The following is a 15,104-nucleotide window of genomic DNA, read 5'->3' as shown; positions in this document are numbered from 1 at the left end:
TGCGTCGCTACGGTCCGGTCCCAGGTCGACGGGCACGTGCACCTTCCGCCGACCACTGGCGACAACATCGATGTACTGTGGAGACCTCACGCCCCACGTGTTGAGCAATTCGGCGGTACGTCCACCCGGCCTCCCGCATGCCCACTATACGCCCTCGCTCAAAGTCCGTCAACTGCACATACGGTTCACGTCCACGCTGTCGCGGCATGCTACCAGTGTTAAAGACTGCGATGGAGCTCCGTATGCCACGGCAAACTGGCTGACACTGACGGCGGCGGTGCACAAATGCTGCGCAGCTAGCGCCATTCGACGGCCAACACCGCGGTTCCTGGTGTGTCCGCTGTGCCGTGCGTGTGATCATTGCTTGTACAGCCCTGTCGCAGTGTCCGGAGCAAGCATGGTGGGTCTGACACACCGGTGTCAATGTGTTCTTTTTTCCATTTCCAGGAGTGTATATATATATATATATATATATATATATATATATATATATATATATATATATGAGAGAGAGACAGAGAGAGAGAGAGAGTTAGGGGTATAAGTGCAGATATTTTTATTGGTGACTGAGGACAGTGTACTGAACAGCATTATGTGCGTATTTACTTCATTTGCAGACTGATTCTTATAACTAATACGAATAGGTTGGCTAGCACTTTCAAGTACATGAGGCAAGAGCAAGCTGTTAATGCTTATTTTCCCCTGGGCAGCAGGTCAGATGTTGAAGTGTGGACACGTGTACGCAAAACGGTTAGTTTATACTGACAGATGTAGAGCACTTAGTGATCCAGTTACGAACATGCAGAAAACATTAGGTAGTGCTTGATGTGTCTGCAGGAGCACTGTTAGACGTAGAGAAAAAACAAGTAACACACTCAATTGAGTACATATTAAAGTAGAAATGATCAAAATATCTGCACTTATACCCAGGCTTTTAATGCCCTTTGCAGTGTAAGCCGTGCTGAGGAATAGTTGTTAAGAAAAAAGTTCCATATGTTACGCTGTTTCTGAGTCAATTAGCATTTAAGCTATCCAAATTGGCCTTCACACACGCAAATTCAAGCGGCCAGCTAGATACAATTAGTGTCAGTTGCTCTCATAATGTCGATTACATTGCAAGAGACTGCTTAGCCTCTGGCTCAGGTTCGATCGCTACTACCGTCTTGTGTTCAATCTTTATATCGACCTCTTGTTTAGTTTTAGGAAACAAACAGAGAAACAAGTTTGGCGATACAGTCTCTGGCGGACCGCTTGAATTTGCAAATACATCGCATTTTATGTGTGTGTGTCACTCATCAGTTTCATGAATGCTGTAACACACTGTGAATACAAAATTACTCAGTATCTTGGTACAAAAGTTCCACACCAATCAGCTAGTGCTCCTGTTGCTCACTACGCATCAGCTGTCGCACCAGCTCATGCGTTCCAGTTAGAAATGGAACAGCTGTGTTTGTAAAGAGCAAATAAATGTTTGGCTTGTATGTTTAGAAATTTCAGTTTTAAAAATTTATTTATGTTTAAGAATCGAACATAATATTTTAAATTATATTCAAACACAATTTATAGTAAAAAATATTACAATATTCGTTATACATTAACAACGTTTTAAATAATTCATAAATTTCTTTAGTTTGCAGTTTCTAATTTCTATACATAATAGTAATTTTGCATTTCATCTTTTCTGTATTTTCAGTTTTCATGAGACTCTTAAGATTCGAAACGTTAAACTGTTGTAAGTCCATTCAATGTGATCGAGTGAAGTGTGAATGAAAGAGACAACCGTGTACTCAGGTATTAAAGGAAACGTATAAATATATAACCATTTTACTGCAGCATTAATGAGCCACAACTGAAATTTCTCACGTAATATAAACACCTTGAGGTATCAATGTGTGAGAATATGAAACTGGATAACGACATAGTTCCACTGTAAGTAGATCTAATTGCTGAATTCCATTTATTTGTAAGTGCCCTGGCAAATTATTACAAAACAGTTTGCTTTCAAAGCAATACTTGAATACTGCTATAGAGTACGGAATTCAACTTAGGCTGGGTTGGGTTGTTTGGGGGAAGAGACCAAACTGCAAGGCCATCGGTCTCGTCGGATCAGGGAAGGGCGGGGAAGGAAGTCGGCCGTGCCCTTTCAAAGGAACCATCCCAGCATTTACCTGGAGTGATTTAGGGAAATCACGGAAAATCTAAATCAGGATGGCCGGACGTGGGATTGAACCGTCGTACTCCCGAATGCGAGTCCAGTGTGCTAACCACTGCGCCACCTCGCTCGGTCAACTTAGGCTGGACTAGCTAACTATTTTAGTAGTTACCACAGTAGCTCTTCGGTCTATTATACGATAACTATACTACACAGGTAAATCTCCACTGAACTTTAAGCTTCTTTTGAACAAAGAACTTATTTACTCGTCATTCTTATATCGCCTTTTCTCCGAACTTGCAGTTGACTTACCCGTCGTGTTACAGTGAGACCTTCAGTTTAGCGTGGACTGCCAGTAATGGTGCAACTTAGAGTTTTTCACATATACAATTCATTTCAATCGTGGGAGGAAGGATAAGTGTAAGAAAAAATTTTAGAACTGACTGAGGACTGAGCTGTGCACCTTTGTTTTTGTAGCCTGTTTTTGCAGTTTTGGGTAAAATTGCCACGTTCCTTAATTAAATTCCAATAAATTAACACTTCCAGCCAATCTAAATTAACCTCAATCTAGAAATGAGAATACAAGTTTGATTAAAATTAATGTCAGTGATCGCCACGTCCAGTTAGTAGATTTCTACATCAACATGGATACTCTTCAAATCGCATTAAGTTCCTGGCAGAGGGTTCATCAAACCAGCTTCACAAAATTGTTTATTCAAATGTTCTAATGTGTGTGAATTCTTAAGGGACCAAACTGCTGTGGTCATCGGTCCCTAGACATACACATTACTTAACTAGCTTGTGCTAAGAACACCACGCTCACCCATGCCCGAGGGAGGACTCGATCCTCAGGCGGGAGGGGGCCGCGCAGTCCTTCACTTGGCTTCTCAAACCGCGCGGCCACCCGGCACGTCAATTCTTTATTTTTCCAATCTCGCACAGCGAGCGGAAAAAACGAACACCTATATCCTTCTGTGCGAGTTCTGATTTCCCTTATTTTATTATGATGATCATTTCTCCCTATGTAGGTCGGCGTCAACAAAATATTTTCGATTTCGGAGCAGTTAATAGCGGATGGATGTAAGTTCCACAGAGCTGATCCAGAAAGAAGTAGAATTTTTACTTGCACATGATTTTGAGCACCAATGACTGTTACCCTTCCGGGTGCCAACCGATCCAGTCCATTCTAATACTGCAAAAATTTCCTATTCATACTCATTTTATACATAATTAACTAGTAGTATGAGTTTTTAGTGTTGGAGTTCAGAAAAAAGCAGCTCCTGACTCCCACCATCTGTCCTATCTCGCGTTATTAGCCAATCTGGTCTCCTGCATGTACACTCAGCGATTTCTCTTGCCCGATGGTATTAGCCATTATTATTTCGTAGCAGAGTCAATAACAAGGCAAATGCTTTGGCGCCAGTCTGACGACTGTGGGTCCTATGTAGTTAAGCACAAAATCTCTGAATGGTCTCCCGTCCTATTCCGCTTCCGAGATTTCTCTCTTTATATTGCTTCGGGCCTAGCATTACAGTGACTTCCTAGGGCGTCGCTGTCTCATTGTCTGCTCGTGATGTCCCTCTCAACCGCCAGCGGACCGCTCGCATTAAAACACGATACGTAGGCTTCCCATCGATTTGAACACAACATATTCGGTGCCTCTGTGATGCAACTTAGCCCACACCCAAGACACTGTTTCGACTTTCTAGCTGCTCTTCTCATCCCCTTGGCGGCGTTAGTTGCTTGAAAAGGCCTGCGGCCCATCTAATGCTCGGACACTGGCTATTTCCCTCTGCTTGCGTACCCTCTGCCCAACATGTACCTCATAAGACTCCCAACCGCAATTAAACAGATTTTTAGGAGAAGAATTTGGTATGGAAATCTGATTTCTGACTTTCCTCAAGGTAGTGTCATAGGTCCTTTACTGTTCCTTATCTGTATAAACGATCTAGCCGTCTTAGGTTGTTTGCAGATAATGATGTCGTTTATCGACTAGTAACATTATCAGAAGATCAAAACAAATTGTAAAACGATTTAGAAAAGATATCTGTATGGTGCAAAAATTGGCAATTGACCCTAAATAACGAAAAATTTGAGGTCATCCACATGGGTGCTACAAGGAATCCGTAAAATTTCGGATACACAATAAATCAGTCAAATCTGAAGGCAGTATATTCAACTACATATCTAGGAAATACAATTACTAGCAATTTAAATTGGAAGGAACACATGGAAAATGTTGTGGGGCAGGCTAACCACAGATTGCGTTTTATTGGGAGGACACTTAGAAAATGTAACAGTCCAACTAAAGAGACTGCTGGTCCGTCCTCTTTTGGAATACTGCTGCGCGGTGTGGGATACGTACCACATAAGATTGACGGAGTACATCGAGAAAGTTCGAAGAAGGGCTGCACGTTTTATATTATCTTGAAATAGGGGAGAGAGTCACTGAAATAATACGGGATTCGGGGTGGACATAATTAAAACAAAGGCGTTTTACTTTGTGGCAGAATGTTTTCACGAGACTCATCAGAGGGCGCTTCAGCCAAGACAGGGACTTCGATTCCATGCTCTAAGGCAGACCAAATGATTCTGAATTTTCAAAATCCACAGTTGTCACTCGCAGGCACCGGTAGCGTTAAGTTTGGTGAGGCAGTGCAGCAGTCACAAATCAGGTGGCAGTAAGTACATGGAGGTTTCAGACTGATGTTAGGACTCTTAGGTGTACATCTATTAGCAATCTCGAACTCAACATGTGCACAATCAACATGGTAGGTGTATGCATGGTTCTCCCTGTAGTTCTTTCTTTCCTCTCTGATTAACGTTGGCAGTCACAGTGTGACTCCCGTGAACTCATATCCCCCCTCCTCCCCCCACCTCCCGCCCCCCCACCCCTGTGTTGTGTGAGGTTAATGCATTCACCTCCATCTCTTTGCCGGGCTATTTCCCATGGCGTTGTTGTTTTAATTCTGTTCTAAACTTCTATTAATACCCGATGAACTAATGATTTCATGTCCATGTGTACTTGTGTATAACTTGAAGTCTGCAGCAAATTATGGTGAATAGGGTTTTCTTGTGACCATTGCTTCATTCAGCAGTTCGATGAAACTCCCTATCTTATCATCTTGTGAGTTACTACTGCACCCATATTTCATGTATGCCAGCCGCATTAATAAACTAAATTTATTAATATATGCATCGGGAGGCGCATGTAATTAAATTCATGTCTTTCATGGGGGAGCAAGTTTATTATCGGTAGGATCACCTGGTACAGCTCATTCTGACATCCACAGGGGTAAGTCGATGGCTCAGCATTGGTACTGTCCCATTACTGTCACTCATGGTACATTGTGTTTTTAGTATCAATGACGCATTGGCTATGTTTGTAATCTGTAAAAGTGCCGAGGATCTTCGGAATGGATACAGCTGAGTTACTTTATTTTCTGGTAAACATCCTTCTTTTCCTCTTTCATAAAATGTTCCTGTTAGTTTTGTAATGTTTGAATGATTTGTTTGTGTGGTTTATTCAGTGGTAGTTCAAACATACATGTGGTACTTCAGTTTTTCTGCCAACTTGAAACCTTGGGTGAATGTTTGGCAATTAGTAAGTTGAAATCAGAAGTACATCTGTAGTAGAGAGTGCTAGTAGTACAGAGTGTAGTAGAGAGTGCTTTGAGACCCCCTGGGTGACTCAAAGAGACGGTCAGGCAGTCTCCGCCATTTTTGGCATTCGGATTCCAACTTGGTAAGGGAATAGACGGATTCTGTGGTCGTCTAAGATGGTTTTAATGGTACAGTTCAGAACGAGGTATGTTATGGTTAAGATTACTTAACCGTTTTTCTTAGGTCTGTTTCAGTTATGGTAATGCTGAGACTATCTTCTTAGTGATTTTTCACATAAATTCAGTGATACGGACTTCTTAATGGTATCTTCGTGTTCATTTCAAACCAAGCGGATGTGCGTAATCAAATGGTGCCTTCAGCACATTTTGTGTGCACTGACTTTATATCGTGATGTGTTTTCGATTATTCATTTTATTTAGTTTTTCGTGTAAGACCTTTTATCATTTTCTTCTTTGTGAAATGGGCCTGGTGTCTTCATCCTCTAGGTAGTCATGTGGAAGCAGCCACTCTAATAAAGAAGAGGTAACTTATAACTATTTCAGCTCAGGTTTTCATGCGTGTGAACAGCGTCAAATATATAAGCATTTTTTTGTGTGATGTTAACTGATTAGGTTTGCTAAGTTTTGTATGGTCTTTGTCGGCACGACTGGATGGACAACGAACCGTACCCGTCTTAAATAAGTTAAGGCTAGGTATTACGTATGTTACGTGTGCAATTTTGGTTATGATTCAAGAACGATCCGAAATGGTGAGTACTAACTTCCACTCATCCACGTGGGGGTGGCTGTACAGTCAATCAGCCCTGATTGCTCTTGTAGATATTCATGTTAGACAATGCGTTTGATCGTGTGAAGTTTTATTAGGATGCAATTTTGATTAATATGATATTCTATGCTGTGTATTTATGTCTTCTTTGATTCCTCGTGTTCCTATAATGCAGTATGACATTACATGATCACTCTTCCCGCTAAAACCAACCTGGTCCGTTACCTGCCTTGTAAGCATATTCATTAGAAACGGAAAGGGTTACCACACTTCTTTGTCTGTATCGCATGAATATGCATCCAGAAGAATTTCACACCCACCAGTAACGTGTCTTGCTACCTAATATACTCATTCCATGCATCCTAATTTCGAAATAAATTACGAGATCATTTACATGTAGCTACTGAGCGCCCTCAGCGCCTGAGATACGTATTGTTTTATACTAAAAATTTGGCTGTGTCTTTTAATAAATAGCCTGTTGTTCATGTTGGTAATTGCAATGGCTGTACCGCATCTGATAATTCAACCCTATGCAAATTTACCCCCCTCAAGGAATCATGTTTGAGTTAATGAATATTTACTTTACTATATTATGCTGAAAATATGCATGTCGGACAGAAGTGCAGTCACTCGCAATATGTTATTTTCTTTGGTTGCTTGTTTCCCTTCAGCGTTATCCGTTGTGCTAGTTATTTTATTTCATGGTCAGTGTACTTGATTGTTTAGTAACTATCCGGACCAACCCTTATCGTTTTCTAACAAGCATTGACTCAGAAAAGATAGCGTGATCGTAAGGAGTTACCGAAATATTCATTCGCTCTCTCGTACCACTCGCCCTGGCACTGACATGATTAATTCTATCTACTATCCACGCATGCCCCCATATGACCACACGGAAACCCCTTCTTAAACTCATATAGAAAACTGTCGAAGCCTGCCATGATTTCGGTTACTTGTGATCGCCTAATTTAGAGATCTGAACTTTTACTTTCAGTTAAATTTCTTCGTCTTTTCCTTGACAGCACAGTGCAGAAAGAATCCCCATTGCAACCTTAATAATCATTGAACTAATGGAATTAAACTATCAGTAAGTTGCTGTTGCATAACTAAACGATGTACTTTCTTTCAATAAGAAGAGGTGGGTTGTATTAGTCGATCGTTGTCCAGTTGAATATCGTAGTTTAACTTTTCAAGATGTTTCATACACTTGTAAGTATCATTTATACGCTGTGCAAAATTCATCGAAGATTCTCACCTACTTATGAAGAAAAGTGTACTTATAGCAACAAATGCAGTCAAATAGTAAGTGAAAAAATGATGACATTTCACATGTAAAAAAATTTATTTTGTTAAGTTTCTGAACTTCCACTGCTTTGAGAGTGAATCCTGAATCCTTCCTGGTCGTGCTGACAAAGTATTATGAATTTATTTGTTAAGGTTTAGACAGTGGAAATTAAGATGTCCTGTGGTGCCTCTCCTGCTCCAAGTAATTTTCTGAAATGCTGTTTGCTGTTAAAATGTACACATGCAGTTGTAAACACATCTGATTAGATACGTTTGTTTACACTATGAATGTCCACATTTTAAGTAAAACGATGGGTTGTATTCGTATAGATTTCTCGGCCATTATACACGTAAATTAGATTTCCACACATCCAGAACCGAGTTCGAAATCTGACTGACTAGTACAGTGAAATGTGTTGATACTGACGGTACCTGAACCTGCCCAAATGCAGCATTGTTTATTCTGTTTGGTCGAACAAAGAAACGAAAATAAGAACAAACCTTATGAGTGTTGATGAGAGTGTAGAAAGTAGGTACTGAACATCTAATTTTCCCGAGAAGCGGATTACTGTTATGTCAAACCATTTTGTTGCATCCAAAGAAAAACTGAGTATGGCATTACGTCGATTCCACAGTCCAATTTCATGTCAACGGATTATTCAAATTAAACGTTTTCATGTTAAACGATTGTCACTGCACTAACTTCAAAACATGATGACTTGCGGTGTGATAAAACTGCCAACATTCTACAGTGCAGTAATAATTCACAAAGAAACAGGTTCGCTTATTTGGCTGCCATAAATCAACACTAACAATAATCGACAACCGATTTAGAGAAAACAAAACGCGGTGTGAAAAAATTATTTACAACACATTGTCTGATATTGAATTTGTTACGAAGAAATAGAAGAGCATCAACACTGTCTGAGTCCAAAAGTGACCGTCGTGCACTTCGACTAAAACCTGCAGAACTAAAATTTCTCTCTGCTGCAAAGTTGCCTGACTGTACATACAAAAATTTTCTGGCGATCTTCTGGAGAGTCGGAAACATTTGTCCATTTTCATTCCAAAAAGAGCCACATTTTCGACCAATTTACAATTCTGGTTTAAATACGTGTCTACTGTCGTCAATATCTGCATACAAAGCAAACTTCTGTACTTTCATTCGTGATGACAAAACATATCGTTTGGCAAATCAGAAAAACGTAAAAGTACTATTGAAAACGAAACCAAATGTTCCGTTCTTAAAAATATTTGAATTATTTTCCAGCATTGCAGGTCTTCGCCAAAGTTGCTCTTATATTCTACCTGGACAGTCCCGCAAACAGTTCACGTATACTTGGCTAGTCTTTAGACGAGAATAAACCTGAGATGACCATCTTTTCTGCCACAGAATTTACGTAGTTTTGTTTGGTAGACGGTGCTTCACGCGTGAGCACCCTTTTGTGACTGGTCACTTAAAATTATTGATATAGTAGTTAGCGAATTGTATGCTTTACCTCTTCCATAACTTCATGCCTCTGAGATTCAGATATTATTTTCAGATGGGGAAATGGTGCCCATACGAAATTAGCTAGCTTGTTGTACCTTTTCCTCTGCATAAATTTTCAGACGGATTGGCAAGATTTATTTCAGAGGCTTCTCCGTCTTTAGATTCTTTTCTTAAGTGTTTCAGGTACGTGTCATTTTCCATGGCAACAGGAAGTGCAGTGTAGGCGAGTTTCCCGTTTCCTGTTCTGAGGTTTCCTTGAAGAGATGTAAGAAAAATCCCTGCTTTACAGTTCCTGAAATAATTTACGTGCTAATGTATACCAGTTTAATACACTGCTCTAGAAAAGTTTGCAATACTATCATAATTGTAGTCTACGATACTACAGGTCTCATTAACCTAGGCACTTTATACATTATCCAGTTACAGTCCATATGCTGGTCGGTGTTTAGTTGTTATTGTTGCTGTGGTCTTCAGTCCAGAGACTGATTTGATGCAGCTCTCCATGCTACTCTATCCTGTGCAAGCTTCTTCATCTCCCAGTACCTACTGCAACCTACATCCTTCTGAATCTGTTTAGTGTATTCAGCTCTTGGTCTCCCTCTACGATTTTTACCCTCCACACTGCCCTCCAATACTAAATTGGTGATCCCTTGATGCCTCAGAATATGTCCTACCTACCGATCCCTTCTTCTAGTCAAATTGTGCCACAAATTTCTCTTCTCCCCAATTAGTATATCCGTAGATTTCCATCTATGGCAATTTGACTGGTTCCTAATACCTTGAGGGGTTCCTACAAGCGGTTGTAAGGCACTACAGACACGAAGTTGGTGACAACTTCATCCTAGTCGATGACAATGAAAGACCTAACCTTACTCTAGCAGTGTCTTGGTATCTTCAAAGGTAGAACATCAACTAAATGCATTTGCCAGGACAGTCCACAGACATGAACGCAGTTGAGCATGAATGGGGCTGGTTGAAGGTGGCATCTTCGTAGCGTCCGAATCCACCTGTCAATTTCAGCACTTCAATGCACCTCATACCCCAAGATAAACTTGATGGTCTCATCCAGAGCATGCCTCGCAGAGTGGAAGAACTCATCTGTGCAGGGAAGAGATACACTCCTGGAAATGGAAAAAAGAACACATTGACACCGGTGTGTCAGACCCACCATACTTGCTCCGGACACCGCGAGAGGGCTGTACAAGCAATGATCACACGCACGGCACAGCGGACACACCAGGAACCGCGGTGTTGGCCGTCGAATGGCGCTAGCTGCGCAGCATTTGTGCACCGCCGCCGTCATTGTCAGCCAGTTTGCCGTGGCATATGGAGCTCCATCGCAGTCTTTAACACTGGTAGCATGCCGCGACAGCGTGGACGTGAACCGTATGTGCAGTTGACGGACTTTGAGCGAGGGCGTATAGTGGATATACACTGTACTAGTGCCGACATTGTGCATGCTCTGTTGCCTGTGTCTATGTGCCTGTGGTTCTGTCTGTGTGATCATGTGATGTATCTGACCCCAGGAATGTGTCAATAAAGTTTCCCCTTCCTGGGACAATGAATTCACGGTGTTCTTATTTCAGTTTCCAGGAGTGTATTTACTACTAAAGACTAATAACCATCATCATGAGATAAAGATGTTCACTCCTTTGGAGTTGGAGAGAGCCTGCTTTGCTTTGCAATGATTTTTATAACTAACCAAAAGTTTTTTTGTTAGTAAAGTATTGTACAAACTCAATGGGTGTATTATAAGAAGTCATTGTAATAAGCCCTATCATATTTCAAACTTTTGTTGAGGTGTGTATAAAAACACAACACTGTACACACGATCAGAACAGAAATCAGTTCCTCCATCAACCTGATGTCAATTCCTTTTATTCTCTTTGTTTATAATATCTCAGAGAGCTTTTTACACAATACTGAATGCTGCCTTTTGACCAATTTAAGCATGGTCAACCGTGTGTTCCAGTGAGTATCAATGGACTGCTCCAGTGTTCTGTCTAGCCTATGAACAAGGTCACTTTGCTTTACAAATGTTACAAAGTCCTTCACTGCAGCCAGAACAAAATGACGTTGAGGGCAGTTGGATGACATATAGTGAACATTAAATGCATTTCTTTGCATATGTTCAGCACACGACAGTGATAGTGTTAGTACCTTTCTCAGTCATCTTTGAGACCATTCTCGTGAATACCAAAGGAGATAAAACGTCTGAACAATTCCTTTCCTATATTTTCACCGGTTTTAAGCTCGTCTGGAAACCGGGTTGTAAACAAGAAGTGTGATAGCATTCACCTCCGTTTACGTAATACATTTCTTTAGGCATAATTTCCTTTGTAAGATTTTTCGCTTTTCCTGTGATGTGTCGTCAGGCGGTTGTAAGATGAAGAATAACAGCTACCGAGGATACCTTTCTGCAAGTCGCTGCGGTGTCGACCAATCTCTGAGTCAGATCCAAATATACGTTTTGTGTCGTCTCGTTTTTGCTATAAGCTTGTACCATGGAAAGCAAGGAGAGGATGTTGTTTGGTTACCGGTATCCCCTTCTATAGCACAACTGCATGCATATATTAACACTGTTCTTAATTAATCAAAACAGAAAGTTACTTATCTTAATTTAGTCCATGTGGTAAAAACTCTTATGTAATAGTCCACGTTACCATCAATGCTGGTGAAGTACACATCCACTATATACAGTACTCTGGTCGCTATGTGCTGCCAGAGACTACGACGCTGTCTGTAACTGCAACTGACAGGGTTGTGACTGAAGACTTGACTCGGTTACTGACTGGATGACTGACTGAAACTGACTTGGTCCTCCGGTCCGTGGTGGCGATCTAAATAATGGTGGTCGAGAAGGCGTTGGCGGCGCCTTTCTAGCAAGTTAGCCTTTGGCCTCTCTCCTGATAGTAAAGTTCACTACATGCCACAAAACAAACATAGTTAACACTGTTGTCATCATCATCTGCTATAGACTTAAACACTACCAAATAGAACTTTTGGGATCTGGATCAGGCTCTATGGTTCTGTACTCACAGCCATTAGTTTTTGTTTTATTTCCTGTTTTATTGACTTACTTTCCTTTCTTTTCGGACCATTTGCAATTTCCGCACGCATCTTCTATATAGTAAGAAAAACATGAAAGACTATTACGCCATCACTTTTATTTGACAAATAATAAGACAAAGTATCTTTGAAAAAGATTAAACACAAAATTTTGTAAACGATATCCTAGAATTTATCAACGATTCATGTCTCATTTATTTGCCTCCATCGCAATACGAATGCTACTAATTGTGTAGGAGCAACTGTGATACAAAGTATCTATTTTAGAAGCATGAAGACGTCACAATGTTGTGCAACTGCTGCCATCCTGGTTATAAAAATTAATGAAGCTAAACTGTCTGCATGAAAATGACCGAGGCGATTAGTGTCACTAGGGAAGGCAATTAAGCAGTCGTTGTGAGGAAAGATAGCATCGAAGTACGAAGCAATATGTTGGAAAATACAGAATGGCAGTTTTTCTACGAGCGCTTCTCTAGAGATTAATAAAAAACGTCGTACGCTGCTTTGGATTAAACTCTGAAGTGAGGCAAAATATGTCTGTTTGTGGATAATAACACAAAGACCGCAATACGTTAGGATGGAGTGTCTGTCTGGTAACTATCTAGATTGCATATGAAATAATACGAATATATATGAGAGGAAATAGCCTCAGAAAAAGATAGCGAAAATCGAGAAAAGAGGGGGAACGAACTATTGTATGACTGCGTACATCGAAGCAATAAAATCGGTTAATTTATAACTGAATGATCGCTGCAGGTGCATCTAATGAAATTAATAATAGTTCTACACTATAGTACGAAGACAAGTGAATACGTATCTAGACATGTTTGTCATTGTTTCGACGCAAAGTCATTAATAAAGATAATTTATTTTGATAAATAACGACATAGATCTCATGCAGACTCTCTCAGTTCACAAATAACGCCAAAAATGTCTATTGCTCGTTGTCTCCAGTAGTGAATTCCTCAACGTATTTTCCTGACTGAAGGTATTTGCCTTTACTTCTTTAAACAAATAATTTTTCAACGTATATCGATTCGAGTTCCTTTCACAATAACTATGGCAAACTTTTAGTATCGAATTGTGGCCACATTATCTTTGTTTGACATTCCATGCGATATTTCATGTTTCATATTTGCATCTCTATCTTCTGCCATAATGCATACAGCATTAGAAAATGATCGTTGTTATTGTTGTTGTTGTCGTTGTGGTCTTCAGTCCAGCGACTGGTTAGATGCAGCTCTACATGCTGCTCTATCCTGCGCAAGCTTCTTCATCTCTGAGTCACTACTGTAACCTACATCCTTCTGAATCTGCTTAGTGTATTCATCTCTTGGGCTACCTCTACTATTTTTACGCTCCACGATACCCTCCGATACTAAATTGGAGATTCCTTGACGCCTCAGAATGTGTCCTACCAACCGGTCCCTTCTTTTAGTCAGGTTGTGCCACAATTTCCTCTCCTCCCCAATTCTATTCAGTACCTCCTCATTACTTACGTGATCTACCCATCTAATCTTCAGCATTCTTCTGCAGCACCACATTTCGAAAGCTTCTATTCTCTTCTTCTCTAAACTATCTATCGTTCACGTTTCACTTCCATACATGGCTACATTCCGCACAAATACTTTCGGAAAAGACTTCCTGACTCTTGAATCTATACTCGATGTTACCAAATTTCTCTACTTCAGAAACACTTTCCTTGCCATAGTCTGTCTACATGTTGTATCCTCTCTACGTCGACCATCTTTAGGTATTTTGTTCCCCTAATAGCAAAACTCATCTACTACTTTAAGTGTCTCATTTCCTAATCTAACCTCCTCAGCATCACCTGACTTCATTCGACTACAATCCATTAACCTCGTTTTGCTTTTGTTGATGTTCATCTTATATCCTCCTTTCAAGACACTGTCCATTCCGTTCAACTGCTCTTCCAGGTCCTTTGCTGTCTCTGACAGAATTACAATGGTGAACCTCAAAGTTTTTATTTCTTCTCCATGGATTTTAATTCCTGCTACAAGTTTTCCTTTTGTTTCCTTTACTACTTGCTCAATATACAGATTGAATAACATCGGGATACGCTGCAACCCTGTCTTTCTCCCTTCTCAGCCACTGCTTCCCTTTCACGCCCCTCGACTCTTATAACTGCCATCTGGTTTCTGTACAAATTGTAAACAGCCTTCCACTCCCTGTATTTCACCCCTGTCGCTTTCAGAATTTTAAAGAGAGTATTCCAGTCAATATTGTCAAAGGTTTTCTCCAAGTCTACTAATGCTAGAAACGTAGGTTTGCCTTTCCTTAATCTATCTTCTAAGCCAAGTCGTAGGATCAGTATTGCCTCGCGTGTTCCAACATTTCTACGTAATCCAAACTGATCTTCCCCGAGTTCGGCTTTTATTAGTTTTTCCATTCGTCTGTAAAGAATTCGTGTTAGTATTTTGTAGCCATGACTTATTAAACTGATAGTTCGGCAATTTTCCCATCTGTCAACACCTGCTTTCTTTGGGATTGGAATTATTATATTCTCATACATCTTGCTCACCAGATGGTTGAGTTTTGTCATGGCTGGCTCTCCCAAGGCTATCAGTAGCTCTAACGTTGTCTGTTCCTGAGGCCCTATTTTTGACTTAGGTCTTTCAGTGCTCTGTCAAATTCTTCACGCAGTATCATATCTTCCATTTCATATTCATCTACGTCCTCTTCCACTTACATAATGTT

At 40.5% G+C, this 15,104-nt stretch overlaps 1 protein-coding gene across 2 annotated transcripts in view; it reads right to left on the bottom strand.

Annotated features, from left to right (window-relative positions):
* The window catches only part of LOC124721610 (ras-related protein Rab-3), an 832,513-nt gene that overhangs the window by 491,844 nt on the left and 325,565 nt on the right, over positions 1 to 15,104 (bottom strand). The window lies entirely within an intron of this gene.

This window comes from Schistocerca piceifrons, chromosome X, assembly GCF_021461385.2.
Source record: "Schistocerca piceifrons isolate TAMUIC-IGC-003096 chromosome X, iqSchPice1.1, whole genome shotgun sequence".
In the NCBI taxonomy this organism is placed as follows: domain Eukaryota; kingdom Metazoa; phylum Arthropoda; class Insecta; order Orthoptera; family Acrididae; genus Schistocerca; species Schistocerca piceifrons.
This window is presented reverse-complemented; position numbering and strand designations above follow the sequence as displayed.